At 36.2% G+C, this 21,591-nt stretch overlaps 1 protein-coding gene across 3 annotated transcripts in view; it reads left to right on the top strand.

The window, feature by feature from the left end:
* Positions 1-21,591, top strand: part of SPTBN1 (spectrin beta, non-erythrocytic 1) — a 270,149-nt gene that overhangs the window by 25,658 nt on the left and 222,900 nt on the right. The window lies entirely within an intron of this gene.

The following is a 21,591-nucleotide window of genomic DNA, read 5'->3' as shown; positions in this document are numbered from 1 at the left end:
CCCCTCTTCCCCTCTTTGCCTCTTCCCCTGTCACTCTTTGCCTCTCCCCCCTCTCCTTTTCTCTCCTTCCTTCCCTTCTTCCTTCCCTCCCTCCATCCTTCTACCCCACCATACGCTTAGATTAGAATAATTTAATAACATTTTTCCTGGCAAGCCTGTGCCTAAAATGTAGAATACACAGTTTTCTTCCACACTTAGTTGGAGAGATGGGGAGAAAGAGCAAAATTAAGTGGTTTCAGAATGTGTTGAACGGTCAAACCCATAAAGTCAATGCTTGGAAATCAGTTTGTAAGGAGGTCTCAATTGGAGTGCTGAAGTTGTATGTTGCTGTCTCTGTGCTGTTTAACACTTTTATCAGTGACTTGGATAAATGCATAGACAACAGGTAGATGTCACAAAGCTGGGAGGCATAGCTAACAACCTGGATGACAGCCAGGATCCAAAAAGGTCTTAACAGGTTAGAAAACTAGGCCAAATTTAATAGAGATGAATGTAAAGTTTGAACACTTCAAAAAATCAACTTTACCAGTCCAGGATGGGGTAGTAGTGGCAAGACAACATTTCATTTTAAAAAGAGAAGGGAAGGAAAAATACCTTTCACAATTGTAGCTCTTAATCAAACAAGGGATGGAAGGATCATACAAGATGAAATATAATTTTGATTACATGAAATATTGTTTCATAAGCAAAATTGTTATAACTAAGATAAGAAAGGAAGTAGTCAATTAGGGGGAAATATTTGCGTTAAATGTCTTTCATAAGGGTCTGATGTCCAAGATGTGTAGGGGAACTAATGTAAATATAAGAGTAAGAGCCATTCCCCAGTTGGATATGTGGATAAAGAATACTTATGAGCAGACAATTTTCAAAAGAATTGCAAAGTATAAACAACCATGTCAGCTCTAAGTGTTAGAGTTTATAGAGGTTAGACTAGATGGCCTCTCCCTAAGGTTCCTTCCAAATTTAAATGATGATCTTATGTACATATGAAAAGATGCTCAAAATCACTACAGTCATCTGAAAAATGCAAGTCAGAATAAGAAGTTTCACCTCATACGCAGCAGCAAAATTGGCAAATTTTTGCCATCAAAAGGATGAAATAGTCATTATGGCACTGATAGTTGTGGAAGACAGGTACTTTAATGCATTGTTAATACATTTTCAAGGATAAGGATAAACTAGAAAGTACAATCATCTGTTTAGTGAGAATAATGAAAGGTGACCACTTCTGGGGATTCATTATTTGAATTAATCAGGGCTTAGCTGTAACCATCCAAAGCAGAGAAAACTAGTATGGTGACAATGATAGCATATGAATATCAGTTGAATGAAGTAGTGATATTTGGCTTAGAGAAGAGAAGATAGAAGTTAGGAGGGACAACTACCACTACTGCTACTATTACTACTACTACTCCTACTACTACTGCTACTGCTACTGCTGCTATTCGTACTGCTACTACTACAACCACCACCACCACCACCACCACCATCATTACTAGCTAATATTTATATAGTGCTTTAAGGTTTGCCAACTGTTTTACAAATTTTATCACATCTGAGCCTCCTAACAACCTTGTGAAATGGGTGCTGTTGTTATTCCAATTTTCTGGGTAAAGAAATTGAGGCTAAGGAAAGATTAAATGAATTTATCATGATGAAATGATAGGTGTCTTTTCATTATTTGAAGGGCTATCTAGCAAAAGAGGCATTAGAATCACTCTTCCAGGCCCTTTCTGGACGGAACTAGGAACAATGCATTAATGTGGAAAAGAGACAAATTTAAGCTTGTTATAAAGAATAACTTCTCAAACATTAGGGCTATCCCAAAGTGTAATTGGCTGCTTTGGAAGATATTATTTATAAAGCACTTACAATGTGCTTGGCACACAGTAGCCACTTAATAAATGTGTCTTCCCTTCCCTTGCCCCCAGTACATAGACCTTACTGCCAAGTCTTCAAGCAGAGGATTGTGGGATCACAGATCTCAAGCTGGCAGTGACCACAAAAGCCATCTAGTTTAACCCTCTTATTTTATGGGAAAAGACATTAAAGCCCAGAGAAGTTAAGTGATTTGCCCAGTGTCATTCAGCTAACAGCTGTTACAGGTGGGATTTGACTCCTGACTATAAGCAGGGCTTACTCCACTTTACTTTGTTGCCTAGATGACCACTTGCCAGGAATATATTGGAAGGGATTTTTTTGTCGTTGTTCAGATATGGAATATTTGACCTCTGAGGTCCCTTCCAGCTCAGAAGTCTGAAGTGATTCATCTGGTTTGGAGTTTAAGAGCCCTATTGCAGTGCCTCATTTCCTGGTTTTGTTAGGCATTGTTGCATTTGTATTCATAATAATGAATCTAAATAATTTTGTCATCTGCAAGTTTTGGAAGAATACTGTTTACTTCCTGTCCCAGAGGACTAATAAGTCATCTGGACCCAACCCTCTTGACTCTCTGTTAAGAACTGGATCCAACCCTCTTGAATGGTTTATATTTTGCTATTCTTTGCTGCTTATCTGTTTTTAGCAGATAACTTAATTCTTTCCTTTTAAAATCAGTATCTTTTATAATACTTATAAGCATCTGTAGTTTCATCACTGTGGGTACTTACACCAGGTCACAAACCTTCTCCATCTTAGAAATAGTCTTCACAAAAAGTCTTTACAGAAAGTCTCAGAAGAGGATGCATGGTGTGATGGAGAAATGGTCTTGGAACCAGGAATATTCAAGTGCAAGGCTTGCCTTTGTGACATATTAACTGTGTGCCCCTGGGCAAATTACAATCTCTTAGTGATGTGGGCTACTAGCTCTAATACTATAAGTGGCAGAGAAAATGCCAACTTGTATCGGTAAGAAGAATTTCATTATCCAAAACAATCAACCGAATGAGATTAAATTACAGTGACCAAATGACATTGTGGAAGAAGAAAAGCCTACTTTGCTCCAGACACTGTGCTAAGTACTTTACAAATATTATTTTTTTTGATTCTCACAGAAACCCTGGGAGGTAGGTGCTGTTATTATCTTCATATTACAGTTGAGGAAATTGAGGTAGATAGGTTAAGTGACTTTCCCAGGGTCACATAGTTAGTAAGGATTTGAACTCAGGTCTTCCTGACTCCAGGCCCAACATCCTATTCACAGGTTACCTAACTGTATCGGAAGAGATATGAGGAGGCACCTACTCCACTTGTTTACAGAGGTGGGGTACCATGGGAATGGCATTCTTCATATGGACAGTTTTTTGAATGTGTTGGTTAGTTTTGTTAAGTGGTTAATTTTTTTTTCTCTTTTAAAAAATTTCTTAGAAGGAGTATAGGTGTAGCTTGCTGGAATGGGAAGGAGGGATACATTGGGTGATAACAGAACAAAATATATTAACTTTCTCACATATTCTCTCTCTCTATATATATACATATATGTATAATTTATATAAATATATGTGTGTATATATTACATATATATATATATATATTTTTTCTTATGGAAGTACTTTAGCCAAAGAAAATTAAACAATTGGTGGTCAGCCTTCTGGGTGAAAAGACTCTCTTATCTAGATTAGTCCCCTTACTGACATGGGTCCAGTCTGTTACTGGACCCATACCTGAAGCTGTTCTAGCTTGGGCAGTACCTTTATATTGCTTTTCATGTAGCCTATGAGAATTCAATCACTTCATGTTACAATGAGGTATCAGGGTAAGGACTTAATTTTAACAAATTGTATGAACTTTAACTTATTATTTGGAGATATACCGAGTGCTTTCAAATATGTATTTTTACCTAAGAGTAATAACTTGGCTCTGGACTCAGAAGTCTTGGGTTCATATCTCTTTGGATGCTTACTACTAATATGACCTTGGACAATACACAATGTCTCTGGAGCCTCAGTTTCCTCATCTGGAAAATGAGTGGATTGAACTAGGTGACCTCTGAGATTTCCTTTAGCTGCAGAGCTATGATTTGATTATTCCTAAAACAGACTTTCAATTTGCTTTTCTATGAACAAAGTCTGTTAGCCAGAGCTATAACTAGCAATGTATTGTTGCCTGAGGCAAGGAACAGGAAATGGAGCAAAAATAATAAAATCAACTCTGTAATTCAGGGTGTGAAAATAACAAGTAGTAGTTCAGGTCCTTGCTTCTTCTACTTGTGACCCTATGATCCTAGTTTTTGATGGCATTTTTCAGTCAACATCAGGGGTGCCATTTTCAGGGCTAATTGCTGAAGAGATGTAAAGAAGATATGATCCCTGCCTTCAAGGAGCTTATCAAAGAGCTTAGAATACTATTAAGGTTTTTAACTTACCTTGAAAATAGGGAGAGCAAAAAAAGTGAATAGAAGGGCCTTGAACCAAGGAGAGCCAAAACCATATCAAATCAACTAGTGTCTGTTAGGTTGCTACTATGTACATTGTGCATTGTGCTAGGCACTGAGGATACAAAGAAAGGCAAAAACTGTCTCCAGCCTCAAAGACCTCACAATCTAATGGGAAGAAGCACATACATGTGGCCGTGTTTAAAAGATTCATCCCTTCCTTTCTTCAAGAAGCTTCTCTTACCTGCTTAGTGTGTACTGAACACTGTGTTAGATACTAAGTGAGATCACAAAAGAAACTAAGACATGGTCCCTTCTCTCAAGGACCTCATAATTTTGTAGGGGAGTTAAGCAGGAGTACATATGAAAAAAACAGAGGGCTTTGCAAAATCTGTTTTTGAAAAATAAGCTTCCCAACACTGAAGAGAGTAAATAAATTAAGTTTTCTTTTAGAGACACTACTGATTCACTTTCAGAAGTACGAGGAGGACCTTCACCCAATTTTGGGCCTACAATATTGGATTCAGGGCTACCACTAGGCCCTCTGGAGTAGAAAGAGAACTGAACTGGAGATTAGGAGATCAGAGGTCTGAACTTGCTAGTTATCATTTCTCCTCTGGGCCTCAGGATTTCTGACTTGTAAAGGTCCAGCTCAGAAACCATATGTTGCCTCAGATAAGATGAACTGTTTGTTTTTGTATTTCCACATTCAATTTTATTTTATTTTCAGATACATATTCTACCCCTCCACCCCATCCCCTGCCCCCAGTGAGAAAGTAAGAAAAACAAAGCCCTTTATAAACATGCATAATTAAGCAAAACAAATTCTTCCATTGGCCATGTCCAAAAGAAAAAAGAGTCAAACTATACTCTTCATCCGTCACCTCTCTATAAGATGGACTGTTCTAATTGTTCTCATAGTCTGAACCTCACAGATCTTTGCATTTTATTTTTTTCCCCTGTTATTGAGTCAGATTTGTTTATGTATTGCTCTTAGAGCATTTTTTCTTATTCCATTTCAGAGGATGATAAGAAATTCTCTTGACCAAAAAAGCTTACAACTCTTTACAATGGTGGGCTAACTGGTTGTTTCCTTGAGACCCCAATACTGAGTACTATCTCATTCTAGCAGTTTCACTGTCCATTAACTGTTTCTCATTTCTCCTCACTTAAAAGAAAACAACTCCCCTCATCCCCCACCCTCAGTGTATTTTTGGCATTGGAATGCCCTCAGCCGAATGGCAGGTTTTGTTAAAGGAAAAAAATCACAGAGATTTCACAACCTTCCCAGCACTTATTTTCTAGTTCTAATTTTAATAAAATTGTATATGCCTTTCCCCCACCCCTTTTGTACAGGAAATGGGGATTAATACTGTATTTGCCTATGACATCCATTTTAATCCACTGAACAAACTATGATAGTATACTATTACCATCAGAGGAAAAAAATAAATCTGGATTTATTAGAATGTATTCACTTAGAAAAACATTTCATGTGTAACTGGGTTTTCATATAAGGTCAGATTGTATAACATAAAAATGCTCGTTATTAGATTGTGAGCTCCTTAAGAGAATTGTCTGTTTTCAGTTTTCTTTTAAACCACCTCCTTTCTCTCTCTCCACTTCTCCCCTCCTCCCCACCCCATCCCATCCCCACTAGTGCTTAGCACAGCTCCTTACACATAGGAGGAGCTTCACAAATGTTTATTGACTTCATGGGAAAATAAAGTGATGAAATGTGATGAAATCATATAATATATGTGGAAAAAATGAAAAAAGTATACAATGCAGTATAAATATAGTATGTTACCATAATGATTTCAATGAAGCTGTTATTTCCAATGACTTGAGATGTCAAAGTGACATGATAGTATAAAAGGGAAAAAAATGTATCTTTAAATCCCTGAAATAAGAGCTCTTTAAAAAACTTTTATCCCAAATAGCGCACATACACACACACACACACACACACACACACACACACACACACAATATATATATACACACATATATATACAGAAATTTCAACTTAGGGAATATGCTCTACAAAAAAATAACAAAAATACTCCTATCCTCAGAGTTATTTTTTTATTTCAGTGATCCCTAATCTTTTAGGGAAGGATTTTAACCTTTTAACTTCCCTTTTATTAAACACCCCCCAAAAAAATCACATATTCATACATGAATGGAGGATTGTTTTGGTAGTATTGATTTTATTACTGTTTTCAAAGCCAGAGTTAGGGAAGTTGAGGGAGAAGAGTTTGTAGGCATTGGCATGAAGATGGTGGAGAATAATAAGGTGGGCATGAGTTTGGGCTAGATATGGTGAATGCTGACTAATCAGAAGCCCAGGATCCCAAGGCAGACTCTTGGAGTGCCCAGTTAAAGGTATTGGACAGAGCACAAAAGCATTGCTGAGAAGGCTGGGTCTGGACCACACATGATAGCAATTTGTGTTTTATTAATCAATGACGTCAATAAGCATTAAAAAAAAATGAAATGTTTATATGTATGAAACATATTTATTTTAGTCTCCAAAGATATATTTGTTTATTATACTGTCATGCTGTATATTTTGTTGGTGCTAAATAAAGATCAAAATGATGTTTGGTATACATATAGATTCATGGACACCTTGAAATAATTACACTCCCCCAAAGGGTCTGTAGCCCTCAAATTGGAAACTATCGTTTTAAAGTATTCCTTTTACTTTCTAGTGTTCTTTTTGGTGATATATTTTTTCTGGATAGAGGAGCCCAATGGCTTTTTGTTTGTCTAAAGTGCAAGATTTATTCATGGAAAGAATGTTGGGTTTGGTTTTAGAAAACCTGGGTTTGAAACCTAACCCTACTATTTGTTAATTGTGTGAATGACCTTGAGTAATATACTCTCTGAAATGTAATTAACCTCTCTCAGCTGGGAAAACATTAACTCCAATCGTTGATCTTAAAGAACTACTCCAATTCTTGATCACAGTGTGAAGGACTTGGGCTGGCCAGATTATTAGTGGAATATAAGGTTTGGAAGGTCAGACAAAGCTGCAAAGGTTTTAAGTTTGGACTCACTGACTAGCTTGGACTGTCTCATCTAAGAATGAGTCTAGCTAATTTCAGAGAGGCCCATCACCTCGTTTACCAAAGGGTGATGGATGTTTTTGGCCATACCAGTTCTGAGACTATCTGTTAAGCCTTAGAAAGATTGTAGTCTGTACCAGTGGCAAAGGCATACACACAAAATCAGAGCTCTTTGTGTGGTCAAGCAAACTATTTTTTTATTTACATATAGAATGGAGCCTGAGCGCTAATAGTTCATGTTATTGCAGAGTTCTCCGTATTCTTTATTGATTTCTTGGAAAAGGAGAGAAGTCATTTCTTGACTAGCTCAGGGGTTCTTAACCTTGTTTGTGTATGTAACAGATCTTTTGGCAGTCTGATGGACTCTATGGACCCCTTCAAAGAATGCTTTTAAATGCGTAAAATAAAATACATAGGATTACAAAGGAAATGAAAGGTTTAGTGAAAATAAAGGTGCAATTTTTTCCCCCTATTCTAGTTCAAAGGCTTTCTGAAATCTGTCCATGGACCCCTGGTTAAGAATGCCTGTTCTAAATAAACCCACTATTTCAAAAAGTATATATGCTAAAGTTCCACTTGGTAGTGGACTCTCTCATTTACACTGTCATTAAACGAAATGCACAGATGAGTCATTATTTGGATAAACTGGGCAATGTAAAGAGTAAAAAAAAAAATCCAATTTTTCCTTCATGGTAGGAAATGTGTATTTAAGGGTTGGGAGTCCATCCCTTCTGTTAAACTAACCTAAATAATCAGCTTGATTTTCTACTACACCCAAATAGATAGTTTCATGCTCTTTTAGTTATATTCTAAATTGATGTCCAGTGGTAAGATGCCCAAAAATGATCTTTGTTGCCCACAGAAATGGGTGACATGTTAACTTATAATTGACAAACTAAATAGGTATGGAATACCGTATTCCTAGAGCTTCTGAGGACTTTAAAAAGAAAGAAATTTTTGCCTCCCTCCCCATCTTTCCTTTTTTACTCTGTGAATCTATGAGTGTCATATATTTTCATTATGAAATTAGATATCAAACTATCTCTACAAAAAAGAAATTAGGAAATATAGACTCAAATGTCTGTAATGATTGCCATTTTAGTAAAGAAATGATAAAGAATTATTTGGTATTATACACTTATAATTCACTTTCTGGAATAAACCTGTTCCTAAAAAGTTGCACTAAAGAAATATGGATTATTTTAAAGGCAGTTCTATCTGGAAACATTTTATAGCATGCAGAATCCTGTTTGTAAAGTAAATATTCACCATTCCCATGCTATCTTTTATGTAAATCAAAGTTTTCATGTTTGCCTAAAGTAAGGCATGCCTGTTGGCCCATGCTCATTAATAATAGCTCACTTGCATATAGCATTTAAGATTATTGTTAGGATTTAGAACTGGTGAAACCTTGGAGATAATGTAGTTCATTGCCTCATTCTACTGCTGTTTATTACCTAGGTGACTTCTTACTACTAAGTCCTCTCTGTCTGTCAATCAAGATTCAAATCCCAAACTTCTGACAGCAAATTTCAGCACCTATTCTAAACATTATGGAGTTTAGTTCCTTCGAAGTTATCAAAGTAAAACTAGAGTTAGTATTTTTTGTTTACACAGTCTACTTTTTAAGTGTAAAATTTATTGGCATTAAGTTTAACACCTCCATTTTGTTGTTAAAGCATTTAAGGCATAAATTAAATTCCGTTTACACAGTCATGCAACCAGCATATATAAGAATTAGAACAACTCCTAATTCTTTGGACTGAAACTATAACATGCCCCTAATCAAGCCACTGATCAATTTAGGTAAAATATAAAAAAATTTAGTTAGAATAAAATTATTAGTATGTACTTGTTTAACAAATGAGTAGTATTGTAAGTGACTAGATAAATGTTTAAAGTCATATCTACAATTATTTACATCATACTTTTTACACATCATTATTTCCCCTGTCCATATTTAAATACTGAACTTGCTTCCAGAGTAAAACTCCACACAGAGTTTGATCTTTTTATTGTTTGTTTTTTTTTTTTAATTTGAAAAACTGTTTTTGTGACAGTCATATACAATGCAATATGCTAGATGATAAAGATACTTGAAGATGCCATTTAAATGAGGCAAGATATGCTAAGTCTCCTAGAAATTTAACTGACATCTGGGAAGTTTCCTTTCCTTTAATGGTGAATGTGAATCAAATTTATTAGGTTGTGTGACAGGAGAGCAGAGAAATTAATAGAAATAATAAAAATTATTGGACTCTATTTGGTTGTATTGTACTTTTATATCCATATGCTTATAAAACTGCATTATCAGTATATTTAGAAAATTGATTTATAGTTTAGTGCTTCTAAAGGTGGAATAACATTTCTTTCCTTCAAATCCTAGCTTATGAAAACCAGATTACCAGAGCATTTTTGCATATTTTCAATTTTCTTGTAATTTTCTGTGTTCTGGGTTGCTTTTTCTTTCATTTTCTGTGAACCAGATTAAAAATCATAGCATTTGGGACCCTCCCCTGGCAATTTTGATTAATCTTTACAGAATTAGATCTTTTATGGTTTTTCTTCCTAGCCTTTATTATGACGGCTCTTATTATTCAGAGACCATAATTTCCTCAATATGTTTGTTTTAACTGGAGGGACCCCTGAGCAGGATTGAGTTGGAACCAGGTGTAGGAAACTACTAACTCCCCCAAAGTCACATGCTTATTACTGTCATTGCTTAGAACACTGACAACTATTGAGCCATCTTTTATCTGTTGTCAAAAGACCAGCCTAACTAAATCTGAAGAAAAGAGGCTCATTACTAGAAAGTTGACCACTGGTGATGCATGTTTCTATGTTACAGCAACTCATTGATGAAAACGAGGTGAGGTCGCAGACTGTCATTGAGAGAAGTACCTGTACTAGTGAAATTGTGTATTTTTAGAAGTCTCGGAAGTATATTTTAAAATGATAGTGACATTTAGTTGGAATTTGGGGGTGTTACACAGTTCAGGACTGTATCTTTTTTTTTAAAAAACAACCTTATTTTTATTAATAACATGTTTGCTTCTGAATATATTTCTTCCATCTCCACCCTCCCTGGTGCCCCAGTAAAATATCCTTTGTAATGAAGATTGTTAAAGGAAAAGGAAAAAGGCATTTGAACAAAAATAACCAACACATTATGTCTGGCAGTATATTCAATATTCCATCCCCATAATGTCCTTCATCTCTGCAGTGAAAGGAGGGAATCACATTTTCTCACTTTTTCTGGGGCTAAGTTTGATCATGATGGTGATGGTGGTGGTGTGGTAGAGGAGAAGGAGGAGGAGGAGCAGCTAGCATTTATTTAGCACTTTGTTTAGCCAATTAACATATGTTATTTCATATGATCCTTACCCCAACCCTGTTTGGTAGATGCTATCATTATCCCCATTTTATAAGTGAGGAAACTGAGATTAAAAGAGGTCAAATGATATGCCTAGGGTCACACAGTTAGTATCTGAGGCAGGATTTGAGCTCAGGTGTCCCTGATTCCAAATCTAGTGCTCTATCCTTTATGTCAACTAGCTGCCCAGGTTAGTTTCTTTGTTGTGGTTGTTGCTTTCCTCCTCTAATATCATGTGTATATGCTCATGCTTTTACTTAACTTCACTCTGCATCAATTCGTTAAAGCTTTCTCATGCTTCTCTGAATTCATCATGTTCAACATTTCTTATGACTCAGTAATATTCCATTACATTCATGTACCAAAACTTGTTTGGCCATTCTCCAGACAATGGGTATTTAATTTGTTCAGAATTCTTAGAAGTTTTCTATTGTAGTAATAGTAGTAGTGGTAGTGGTAGTAGTAGTAGTAGTAGTAGTAGTGGTGGTGGTGGTAGTAGTAGTAGTAGTAGTAGTAGTAAATATTTTAATGTTGATAGGACCTTTCTTTCTGACTTGGACATATAGGAATATGTCTATTGAATAAATTGAAATCTAATTTTACTGAGCTTCTATTACTATTTAATATTACCCTGATACGAAGAGTAGAATAGTAATTTAATATTTTATTAGATTTGTGATTTCCCTTTTGTGGACAGTCTATCCATTGATGTGGATTGACAATATACCACATCTTCTCATCTTTTGTGATCCATGCCAAAAAACCTTTCTATTGATTTATCCAACATGTTAGAGGTCTTCCTCAGGTTCTTTTAATATTTCATCAGTGCCCATGCATAGCATAGTTGAATCAATGATAGAATCTATGTTGGGGATTTGCACATTATATGAGACAAAATGCTTATAATGCCATTTAAATCTATAGTTCTTTGCAATTAATTGTTTAAAAAATAGTGCAATTCAGGTGATGTTATGTTTCAGTCTTTCATCCATTTTCCTCTGAATCATATCCTGAGATATTTATTTTAAAATCTCTAACCCTGGATTGTCTAAAAATAAACACAGATTAAAAGTACTTGAAGAATTTGCCTTCCAAGCAAACTATTAGTTAATATATGATCCTTTAGCAACAGCATTTTATTTCTTTGTCCAATGATTGAAAATAGATAGGGAATTCAGTGTCTTTGACAATTTCTATTTTAAACATATTTCTGGCAAAATATTTTCTGTATTTGTGTAAATATGACATATGACATGGTCTGTGTTTTCTAGAAACTCATGACCATGTTGGAGAAATGATATAGACACGTGAAAGAATTATAATTAGTTATGGCCCCTGCCCAACCCTAGAAGGACAATAGTAGTGGGCATCTTAGGGGCCTGAGTCTACCTTCTGAATCTACATTTGGTCCTGCTGGTTGACCTTAGAGAAGGGAAAGAAATAAGCATTTATATAGCACCTATTTGCCAGGTGCTAAGCACTTTTACAAATATTATCTCAGTTGATCCTCATAACAACACTGTGAGGTAGGTGCTATTATTATCCCCATTTTACATTTGAAGAAACTGAGGCAGACAGAGGGTAAGAGATTTACCACACAGCTAGTAAGTGTCTGAAGGCACATTTGAACTTGTGTCTTCCTGACTCCAGGCCCAGCTCTCCATCCACTCTGTTACCAGCTGCCTCCTGGGCGGTGACTTAGAAAATTTACTTTCCATGTCTGGGTCCCAAGTTTAGCATCTGCTAGCTAAGGTTAAAGCAGGTAATTAATTTCATTTCTAATATTCTGTGAATCACGGAAGTTGATGGAGAAATTGAGGGAGCCTGGTCAATGAAGGGCCTTGAATTTAAAGGTGCGATCTAGCAGAGCATGACTGAGCAGGGAAGTCATAAGCTTCCTTTCCTTCGAAGGAAGCAGAAGCCAGACTTCTTGCCAGGTCCAGAGGGATAACTTGACCTCTTCTGCCTGGGTTTTCTGATCTATAGGCTTTAAAGAACTGACCCTATTGTTACTTTACAGGCTTCCTGGACTCTACCTCCCACCTTTGGACTAAGTAAAAATTGTCACTCTTTGCCCTTGACCAGCTCCCCTGGGTAATTGGGAACTGAGACAGACTGCCTGACTATTATGGCATTTACCCATCATAGCCCAGAACAAAGGAAGGAGATAGCTAGACCCTGAAGGAAGGTTGAGATTTAGATAGGCAGAGGGCAAAAAGGATGGGCATTTCAAACAGGCAGAAAAGCCAGACCAGAGGCTTAGAGGTGGTATTGAGAAAATAGTAACAAAATTGACCTGGTTGGAGTGGTAGGTTCATGTTGGAGCGCACTGGGGAATCAGGTCAGAAGAATATGATGAAGAGCCTTAAATGCCAAACTTGGAACATTTTCCAATGCTAAAGTAATTTGACAAGTTTCTCTTAAGACTCACATTCAAAGAAAGAAAATGAACCTTGTCAAGTTCTCTTTGACATGGAAAAGAATCATTCCTTCAGATAAGACTTCCCCTTATCTGTCAATTTTTCTTCTTCCCCTTTGCCTTTTATTGGTTAAGAGTTGAGAGGGGACTTCTCATAGGTATTCAGGGGCCCTAGTTTTATTTTTAGAGGAGACGTTTCAATCAATCCATAAAAGTCTTTTTAAAAATTGTTCTGAACTCTGTGGATACAATAAAAGAAGGGAGAGGAAAGAGTTCCTGCCCCAAGAACTTAGATTTTAATGGAGATTACAAGTACATAAATACATATGGGACACAGAATAGATACATCTCTATCAGGAAATGCTATAATTTTGATCAAATTTCGAGTGTTTCCTCCGTGGTTCTGTGTGTGTGTGTGTGTGTGTGTGTGTGTGTGTGCGCGCGTGTGTATGTGTGTGTATGGTAGGGAATGTCACACAGTATTATATTGAAAGAATACATGAGGATTTCTTTCCTTTCAAATCTATTTAATAAAATTGCCTTTTAAGTTAAATGAGAAATTTAGCAAATGTTCTGCTTTTATGAGCTTAGGACATTGCATGTACTTCTCAACATAACACATTTGACATTAATTTAGTCTTAATCTTGTTCAAATCATGTACTCTAAAACATAACCCAAAAACTGAACATGAAATAGTTTAAGAATAAGGGGGTTAACCCTGCCCTTGACCCTGTTATATGATTTTTCTGCATTTACTACAAGAAGCCCTGATTTTGGAAATAATTGCACACTATATCAGAGTCTCTCATGTTTTAAACATAGACTTTTAGATCTGGAATGCATCTCTGAAAGCATCTATTCCAAACCACTCTCATTTTACAGACAGAGGAAAAATGAAGCCCAGAGAGTTTATATGAGCCTTCTGCAATGACATAGTCAGTTAGAAGCAGTTCTTGAATGCATTATCTCCTCCCTTTGAATCCAAAGTAATCTCTTCTTCGGACACAGTTGGGTTCCCTTTTGCTGGCAATTTTTTTTTTTTGTGACTAGTATGGCTAGAATAATCATTAAACTTCTAGGAAAGCAGAATCAAAGAGATCTATTCCCTATGCAACCCCACGAAGTATGTATAGAGCTCATGTGTGTGGCTAGCCTTGGGCAGACTTGTTTGATGGGTCAAGTTTATGGGCCTTTTCCTTGTCCTTTCTGCACCCTCACAATAGACCCTTTAGTATGACTCTGAACCCTTTAGTATGACTAGTGTTTGAGCTCTTATTTTCGCCTTTCAGAATTGACTTGTTCCAATCCTGTGTCTTATTCCTCTCAAAGCCCTCTAGGTGATAGTTGCTAATCAGAAATTAGTTTGAGCTATAGCTAATGATGACTTTACTATATGACCCTTTCCAGATAAATGAATTTCATCAGAGATCTTCTATGCTTTTACTCAAAGGAGTGACTAATGTGCAGATTTCAGGTGCTGGGTTAGTTCAGGGCTTTCTGGAGTTCCTCAAATTATACCACATAGGTAACTTGCTTTCTCATAAAGCCATCTCTCATAGCCGTCGAACTGCTGTAGAAGGTGAAGCTTTCTCTAGAATCAAGGAATAAAAGATAGGGCCCATCCTGATGTCTTTATATAAACCTCTTCCTTACCTTTTCTTGGTAGTTTGAAATATTCTTCTAAGGTCATTTGGATACTTTTTGATAACTTTTGTCTTTTATGTGTCATAAGAAAAGTGAGGGTTTGTGCTTTGTGTTGGGAAAGTAACTCAGATATTTTGGGAAATGAATTTTTAGAAGGGAGACACTCTTGCTGAACCCAGTTTACAAAATCTGTAAATAACAGTGTTTCAACTTCTGACAATGGGACAGGTGCAAGCGTGTCGCAGTGAAATAACTACTTGCTAATGTTGTGTGTAAGCTTTGCTCCTGGCATCTTACCAAAAGAAGACTGTAGAGCACAAAGGAAGAAAGGTTTCCAGTTGACATTGTCTTTGAGAAGGAGTTAGTTCAGAGCCTAGAAGGTAGCATGTTGCAGATATTAAGAATGCTGAGCCTGGAGTGGAGAATCGGGTTCAAATTGACGCTTAACTAGTTATAAGACTATGAGCAAGCTATTTCATCTTCCAAAGATTTAGTTACCTCATCGATAAAATGAGGGGATAATAATACCCATAAGAAGATCAAAGTAGGGAATTCTACAAACCCTGAAGCACTGTATGTATTTTTGTTTTTATATTCTTAATATTTTACACAGAGCCTGGAACATAAAAGCCACTTAATGAAGGCTTGTTAATGGATCATATCTCAGCTATGATTATTATCAGGCATTTGTTAATTTATATTTATATAGCTTTTGTCCAGTTTCTGTGGCATTAACACTTTTTTGATTGTATAATAACCCAGAACTTTAATCCCAGTTTCAATGCTAGGATGAGGCCTGGAGGTGATGGAGAAGACCTAGTTTAAAACTTTCTGCCATGGAAAGTTTTGCTTTTGTAGAAACAAAAAACCTTCCTTTCTCCTTTTAAAATTTTTAAGAAAACATTTTAAAATTATCTTAGTCTAAAGCCTTTGGATTTCTCTAAAAAAGAAACCCTGTTCAGTTTTTCTTTAATTATCAACTAAAAAATGGTACTCTGCTTTTCTCACCCCAGGTTAGCCCAGGAAGGATTGCTCCCTGAAATAATTTTAGGGCAGTGACTGTGTGAAGGCAAGGGCCTCATGATTGATTTACCTTGACCAGATTATAGTAATATCTACTCAAGAAAATGAAGTATCTGATTACTTTAGTTAATGAAAATTAGCATTGTATTGAGCAGCTCGAAAGGAAAATCCTTGGAAGAAGTGGTCAAAAGATTGAAATGATTTTACAAAAATGATTCTTCAAGACTGTGCCCTATATAGTATTTTTGTTGTTTTTGAAGCAAACTGTTAATTATTGAACTGTTACCTCAGAACTGAATCCCAACTATTCCTTGTTCAAGAATCCTAGAAATTAGGACTTTAAAATGACAAGAATGAGAGAGACAGAGAGAGAAACAGAGAGAGACCGAGAGACTGAGACCCAAACGGTATAAGATGACTATCAATTTGTACATTTTATCTGAGCAGAAATGCTTAGTCTAGAAAAGTGATAAATTAATTTAAATAATTCTAGTAGACTTTTTCTTACCATGCAGAGTACAATATTATAGCTTTCTGTCACATTTTCAAAGAATTCCTAGAAATTGGGAGGGAGTGGGAATTAACCATGAGGTTCTGGGAAATGCGGTTTAAGTGCCTGGAGTAACACATAGATCGGAAATGTCAGAATTTATTAATAAAACACATAGTTGGTTTAATAGTTTCATTTAATAGTCATAGAAATGCTAGAGCTAGAAGATATCTTTGAGATCATCTGTTCCAACCCCATAATTTTTCTAAAATAAATTTTATTACTGTCTTTTATTATTACATCAGCCACATTTTCCATTGTATCCCACTCCCTTTTCCAGAGAATGATCTCTCATGAATAAAAATCATTTATTAAGTGCAATTTGTCAAGGATTGGAAATAGAAATGTATGATCCTTGCCCTCAAGGAACTTATATTCTAAGGTGAGGAGGTGGGAAGACTACACATGTAGGGAAGTGGTGGCTAAACAAAGAAGTTACGATCTGACAGGCGTAATGATCATGATTGGAGCAATAGAGCAAACAAAGATTTTTTAAAAAGAGGTGGGAAAATTTGTTTAGCAAAACTAATCAACACATTGGAAAAGTCTGACATTATCTGTAGTATTCTATAGCCCCTCATCTCTGGTAAGAAGAGGAGATATCTTTTCACATGCCTTCTCTGGGGTCAAGCTTGGTCATTATAATTTTACGACATTCAGTTTTAATTGTTTCATTCTTTTGATTTACATTGTTGTTGTCATCATGCTTATTGTTTTCCTAGTTATGTTTACTTTATTTTGCATCTGTTCATATATGTCTTTCTAGTCTTCTCTATTTATTATAATTTCTTACAGTATTACCATATTTCATTACATTCACATACCACAACCTGTTCAGTCATTTTTCAATTGATATTATCTAGCTTGTTTTTGATTCTTCGCGCACAAAGTGCTGCTAAAGATATTTTGGTTTAAGACAGTTTAAATCCTACCTTCCATAGGTATCTTTTGTTTTCTTCCCTCAAGCTATTGCTTTCCCCCTGGAGATGATCTTCTAGAATATATCTTGTAATCTTGTATTTACTTTGTTATTTACATAACTTTTGTATTCCCCCATCAGAATGTAAGCTCTTTAAGGGCAGGAACTGTTTTTGGCCTTTCTTATATCCCCAGATCTGAGGGTAGGCTCCCAGTAAGTACTCCCTAAGTGACTGACTCCCTCTATATGAGACTTTTCTTTTTAGCATTGATCGCCTTGGGGTATTATCCTTAGCTGGGAATCTATAGGTGATAGTGTATGAACATTTTAGTTACCTTTGTGGTATAATTCCAAGTTTCTTGGATAAATTCATAGATCCACCAATGTTGCTTTAGTTTACTTAGCTTTCCTTAACCTCTCCAACAATGACTTTGGGCATCTTTGCCAGTTTGTTGGATGTAAAGTGAAACCTCAGAATTGTTTTGATTCGCATTTGTTTTTATTTGCATTTCTCACTTTAGTGATTTGGAGCATTCTTTCATAGGGTTGTTAATAGTATGCACTTCTTTTGACAATTACTTGTTTATATCCTTTAATTACTTATCTATTGGGAAATGGCTTTCTTTTGAAAGAAATATTTGATTAAAAGTCCCCTCCCTTGATCACTTCCCTTTAGATTCTAATTGCATAAATTTTGTTCACACAAAGACTTTTCAAATTCACTTAATAGAAATTATATGTGTGTATACATAATCTTTTCCAATCACTGCAATCTCTTTTGGTTAAGAATTCACCCCCAAGCCATAGGTGTGAAGGGTACTTTTTCTGGTTCTCTTCTGATTTTTTATGGTTATGACCTTTATGAACTTTAGGTCATACATTCATTTTGAGTTTATTGTGCTGCATGAAGTTAGATGTTATGCTAGATCTAATCTCTGTTGGACAGCTTGTTTGATTTACATGGGAAATATGTAAAAAGGCAAAACTGGACTGTTTTTTATAGGGATGTAGTTGAATCATTTTTTTCTACGTAACTGTCAGACTGAAAACTTAGCATATGTAGTTATGTTAAAATCAAATTAAAATTCTTTTATTTTACTTTCATTTAATTTTTATTCCTTTGCCTTCCCCTTCCAGAGAAAAGCAGTCATCATTTGGGGCATCCTGGCATTCTTATGCTTTTGCCTTTGGTTATATAAATTGTCATTGTGGGGTTGGATTTGTTTGAAGCCTTTTTCCTTTGGTTTTAGTTAACCAAATATAAGCATTTAAATAAGGATTGCTTTTCATTTGTTGTGTATGTTATCTCATTTGTCAGCTGAAGATTTATTTTTCAGTAATTGAGGTTAATTTTTTTAGAAAGTGAAGTTTCTCTATTAAAAGATAAACTCATTAGTAATTGACTAGATGGGAAAGGAGTCTAATGAGCATTTTGTCTACTACCTCTCATAGGAAAAGATTGTTTTCCCTGAATTCTTCTTTTTTGGTTCAGACTGACCCTGCTGAAAAATCATAGCAATCTCTCATCATCTAGTTGGTACCCCCAGCACATAGCACAGCACCTGACATATAAGAAGTACTTAATAAATGCATATTCTTTGTCGATTGTGACCTATTACTCCCTTTCACAACAAAGTGCCTGATGTGCTTGTAACCTGTATGTTTCCAAAATTTTTTTCATCCTGTTGGTTTTCTTATGTCCTAATCCTCCCCAACCCTACCAGTCTTTTCTTTTTAGTTGGATTTGGTTGTATAGTTATCCACTTGGATAAAGGAGGAAGGAAGGAAGGAAACAAACATTTATTAAATGCTTACTTTGTGCCAGACACTGTGCTAAGGACTTTACAAACATCTCATTTAATTCTCGAAATGATCCTGGGAGGTAGACGCTATTATTATCTCCTTTTTGCAGATGAAGAAACAGAGGCAGAGACAATTCAAGTAACTTGCCTAGGGTCATACAACTAGTAAGTTTTCTGAGCCGTATTTGAACTTGGGTCTTTCTAACTCCAGGCCCAGTGCTCTATCCACTGTGCCACCTAACTGCTTACCAAGATACAATGGGACTTGGAATTAGGAAAATCTGTGTTTTAATCCTGCCTTAGATACTTGCTAGCTCTGTAAACCTGAACAGTTCACTTATCTTCTGTTTGCCTCATTTTTCTCATCTGTAAAATGGAAATATTAATTGCACTGCTTTCACAGGGGTACTGTGAGGATCAAATGAGGTAATATATGTAAAGCACTTTATAAATTCTAAAATGTTATAGAAATTTAGATTCAGAGATATGGGAGTTGGGGGATAGTTACCAGTGTTAGGTATATTCTCTATTTAAATTATACCCTCAAGAATGATGATGAAAGAAACAGACCTATCTTCAGGAGAGAAGTGGTAGACTATGGGTTTGGAATGTTGTGTTGGAGGTCAGATCTGTTTTCCTTTTTTACAAAGGAGGATTCTATGATGGGATTATTGATAAGTGGCAGAATAGGAAAAATAATAAAGCATAAAGGTAAAACATATTGTATCCTGTATATGAAGCTTTAATGACTGAAGTAGAGGCATTTCCATCTCTTCCCACTCCAGTTAATTTAGTCACTAGGATGTGTAGTAATCCTATAATGGAAAGTGGTGACTTGATCCTGTATTTACGCACTGACCCAGTACCTCCTGGAGTATTATGAAAATAGCATGTCCAATAGGGAGCACTCTTTTGTGTTTCTCACACTATCATATAGTTCTGGTCCTTTCAAGGATGAGATAAGCCATTTAGAGGCTGTTCTATATCACCATAAGTGATAGCCCCACTTGATGGGAGCTTAAGATTTCTCCTATCTCTTCTTAACCTCATTAGCTTCCTTGGGTTTAAATATCACATCTAGGTAAACTAGGCCCCACTCTGTATCTCCAGCCCTTGTCTTTCTTCTGAGCTCCAGTCCCACATTCCCAACTTTACCTGTTAGACTTTAGGAACTGGTTGTCTCATAGGAAATTCCCAACATGTTGAAAACAGAATGTGTTAATTTTATCACCAAATCTGCCCTCTTCCAAATTTCCGTATTTTTAGATAGGAGCAACCAAACTTACAGTTACCCAGCTTTGCAACCTCAGAATCATCTTCAACTCCTCATTCTTTCTTATCTGTTATATCTAATTAGTTGCCAAATCTCCTTGCATAAGAGTTCTCCCATCCCTCTCCTTTTTGCTAGCACAGCTAGCACTTTAATTCAAGCTCTCATCACCTCTCAAATGAACTATTTCAATAGCCTCCTAATTGGTCTCCCTGCCTCAAAGCTCTTCCCTCTTTAATCCATCCTCTCTACACAGCGGCCAAAGTAATTTTGTAATCCACTACTATCTAAACTCCAGAAGCTCCCTGTGACCCATATGGTCAAATTCATACTCTACTGTTTGGAGTTTAAGACCCTTCATGCCCAGGGCCCAATCTATTTTTCCTATCTTGCTGTATATTACTTTTCAGTTTAGCCAAATGGTCCTACTTGCTTCCCCCCCCCCCCAGCCCCCAAACACACACCCTCCCTTCTCTCTGAGCTTTTGTATAAATTATGCCCTATGCCTGGAAAGCATTCTTTCCTTACTTCCACGAACTCTTTAAATCTCTCATTTCCTTCAAAGTTTAACTTAAGCATCACCTATGTGAAGCCTTTTCTGATTCCCCCCAACTCCTAACATCCTCCCATTATCATATATATGTATATATATGTATGTATATATACACACATATATATGTATGTGTATTTTGTATATATTATCTCTCTGGAAAGACTGTTAACTGCTTGAGGGCAGAGACTGCTTCTTTTTTTGGTCTCTGTATTCCTAATGCATGACACAGTGCCTGACACATAGTAGCTGAGTAATGTAATTACTTGTTGATTGATTGAGTTGATGTGGACAGAGGAAAAAAAAAATGAAAATATCCCAATGGAGGACAGTCAGAGTGGGAATGTAGGCAGCTGTTTGTATCTTATGCTTTGCCCTGATGTCCATTCAAAGGTGAATTCACCCCCCCTCCAAAAAAAAGACAAGAAGGGAAGCAACCCTTCTTCTCTTCCTGACTTCCCTATTTCTGTTCATATCATTATCATTTTTCCTTGTGTTGATATATAGTGATTCAACCCAGACCCTCCACAATCCTTTCCATTCTGCTTTCAGAAGCCCTCCTCCTCTGTCCCCTTCTATTTCTACTATCATGTCCTTCATTACCACTAGCCTAGACCATGTACCCTTGGAACTCATCTTCCTAATTCCAGACTT

Source organism: Vombatus ursinus, unplaced genomic scaffold (assembly GCF_900497805.2).
Source record: "Vombatus ursinus unplaced genomic scaffold, bare-nosed wombat genome assembly UNPS02014778.1, whole genome shotgun sequence".
Lineage (NCBI taxonomy): Eukaryota > Metazoa > Chordata > Mammalia > Diprotodontia > Vombatidae > Vombatus > Vombatus ursinus.
The sequence above is the reverse complement of the archived record's forward strand: the minus strand, read 5'-3'. Positions and strand labels throughout refer to the sequence as shown.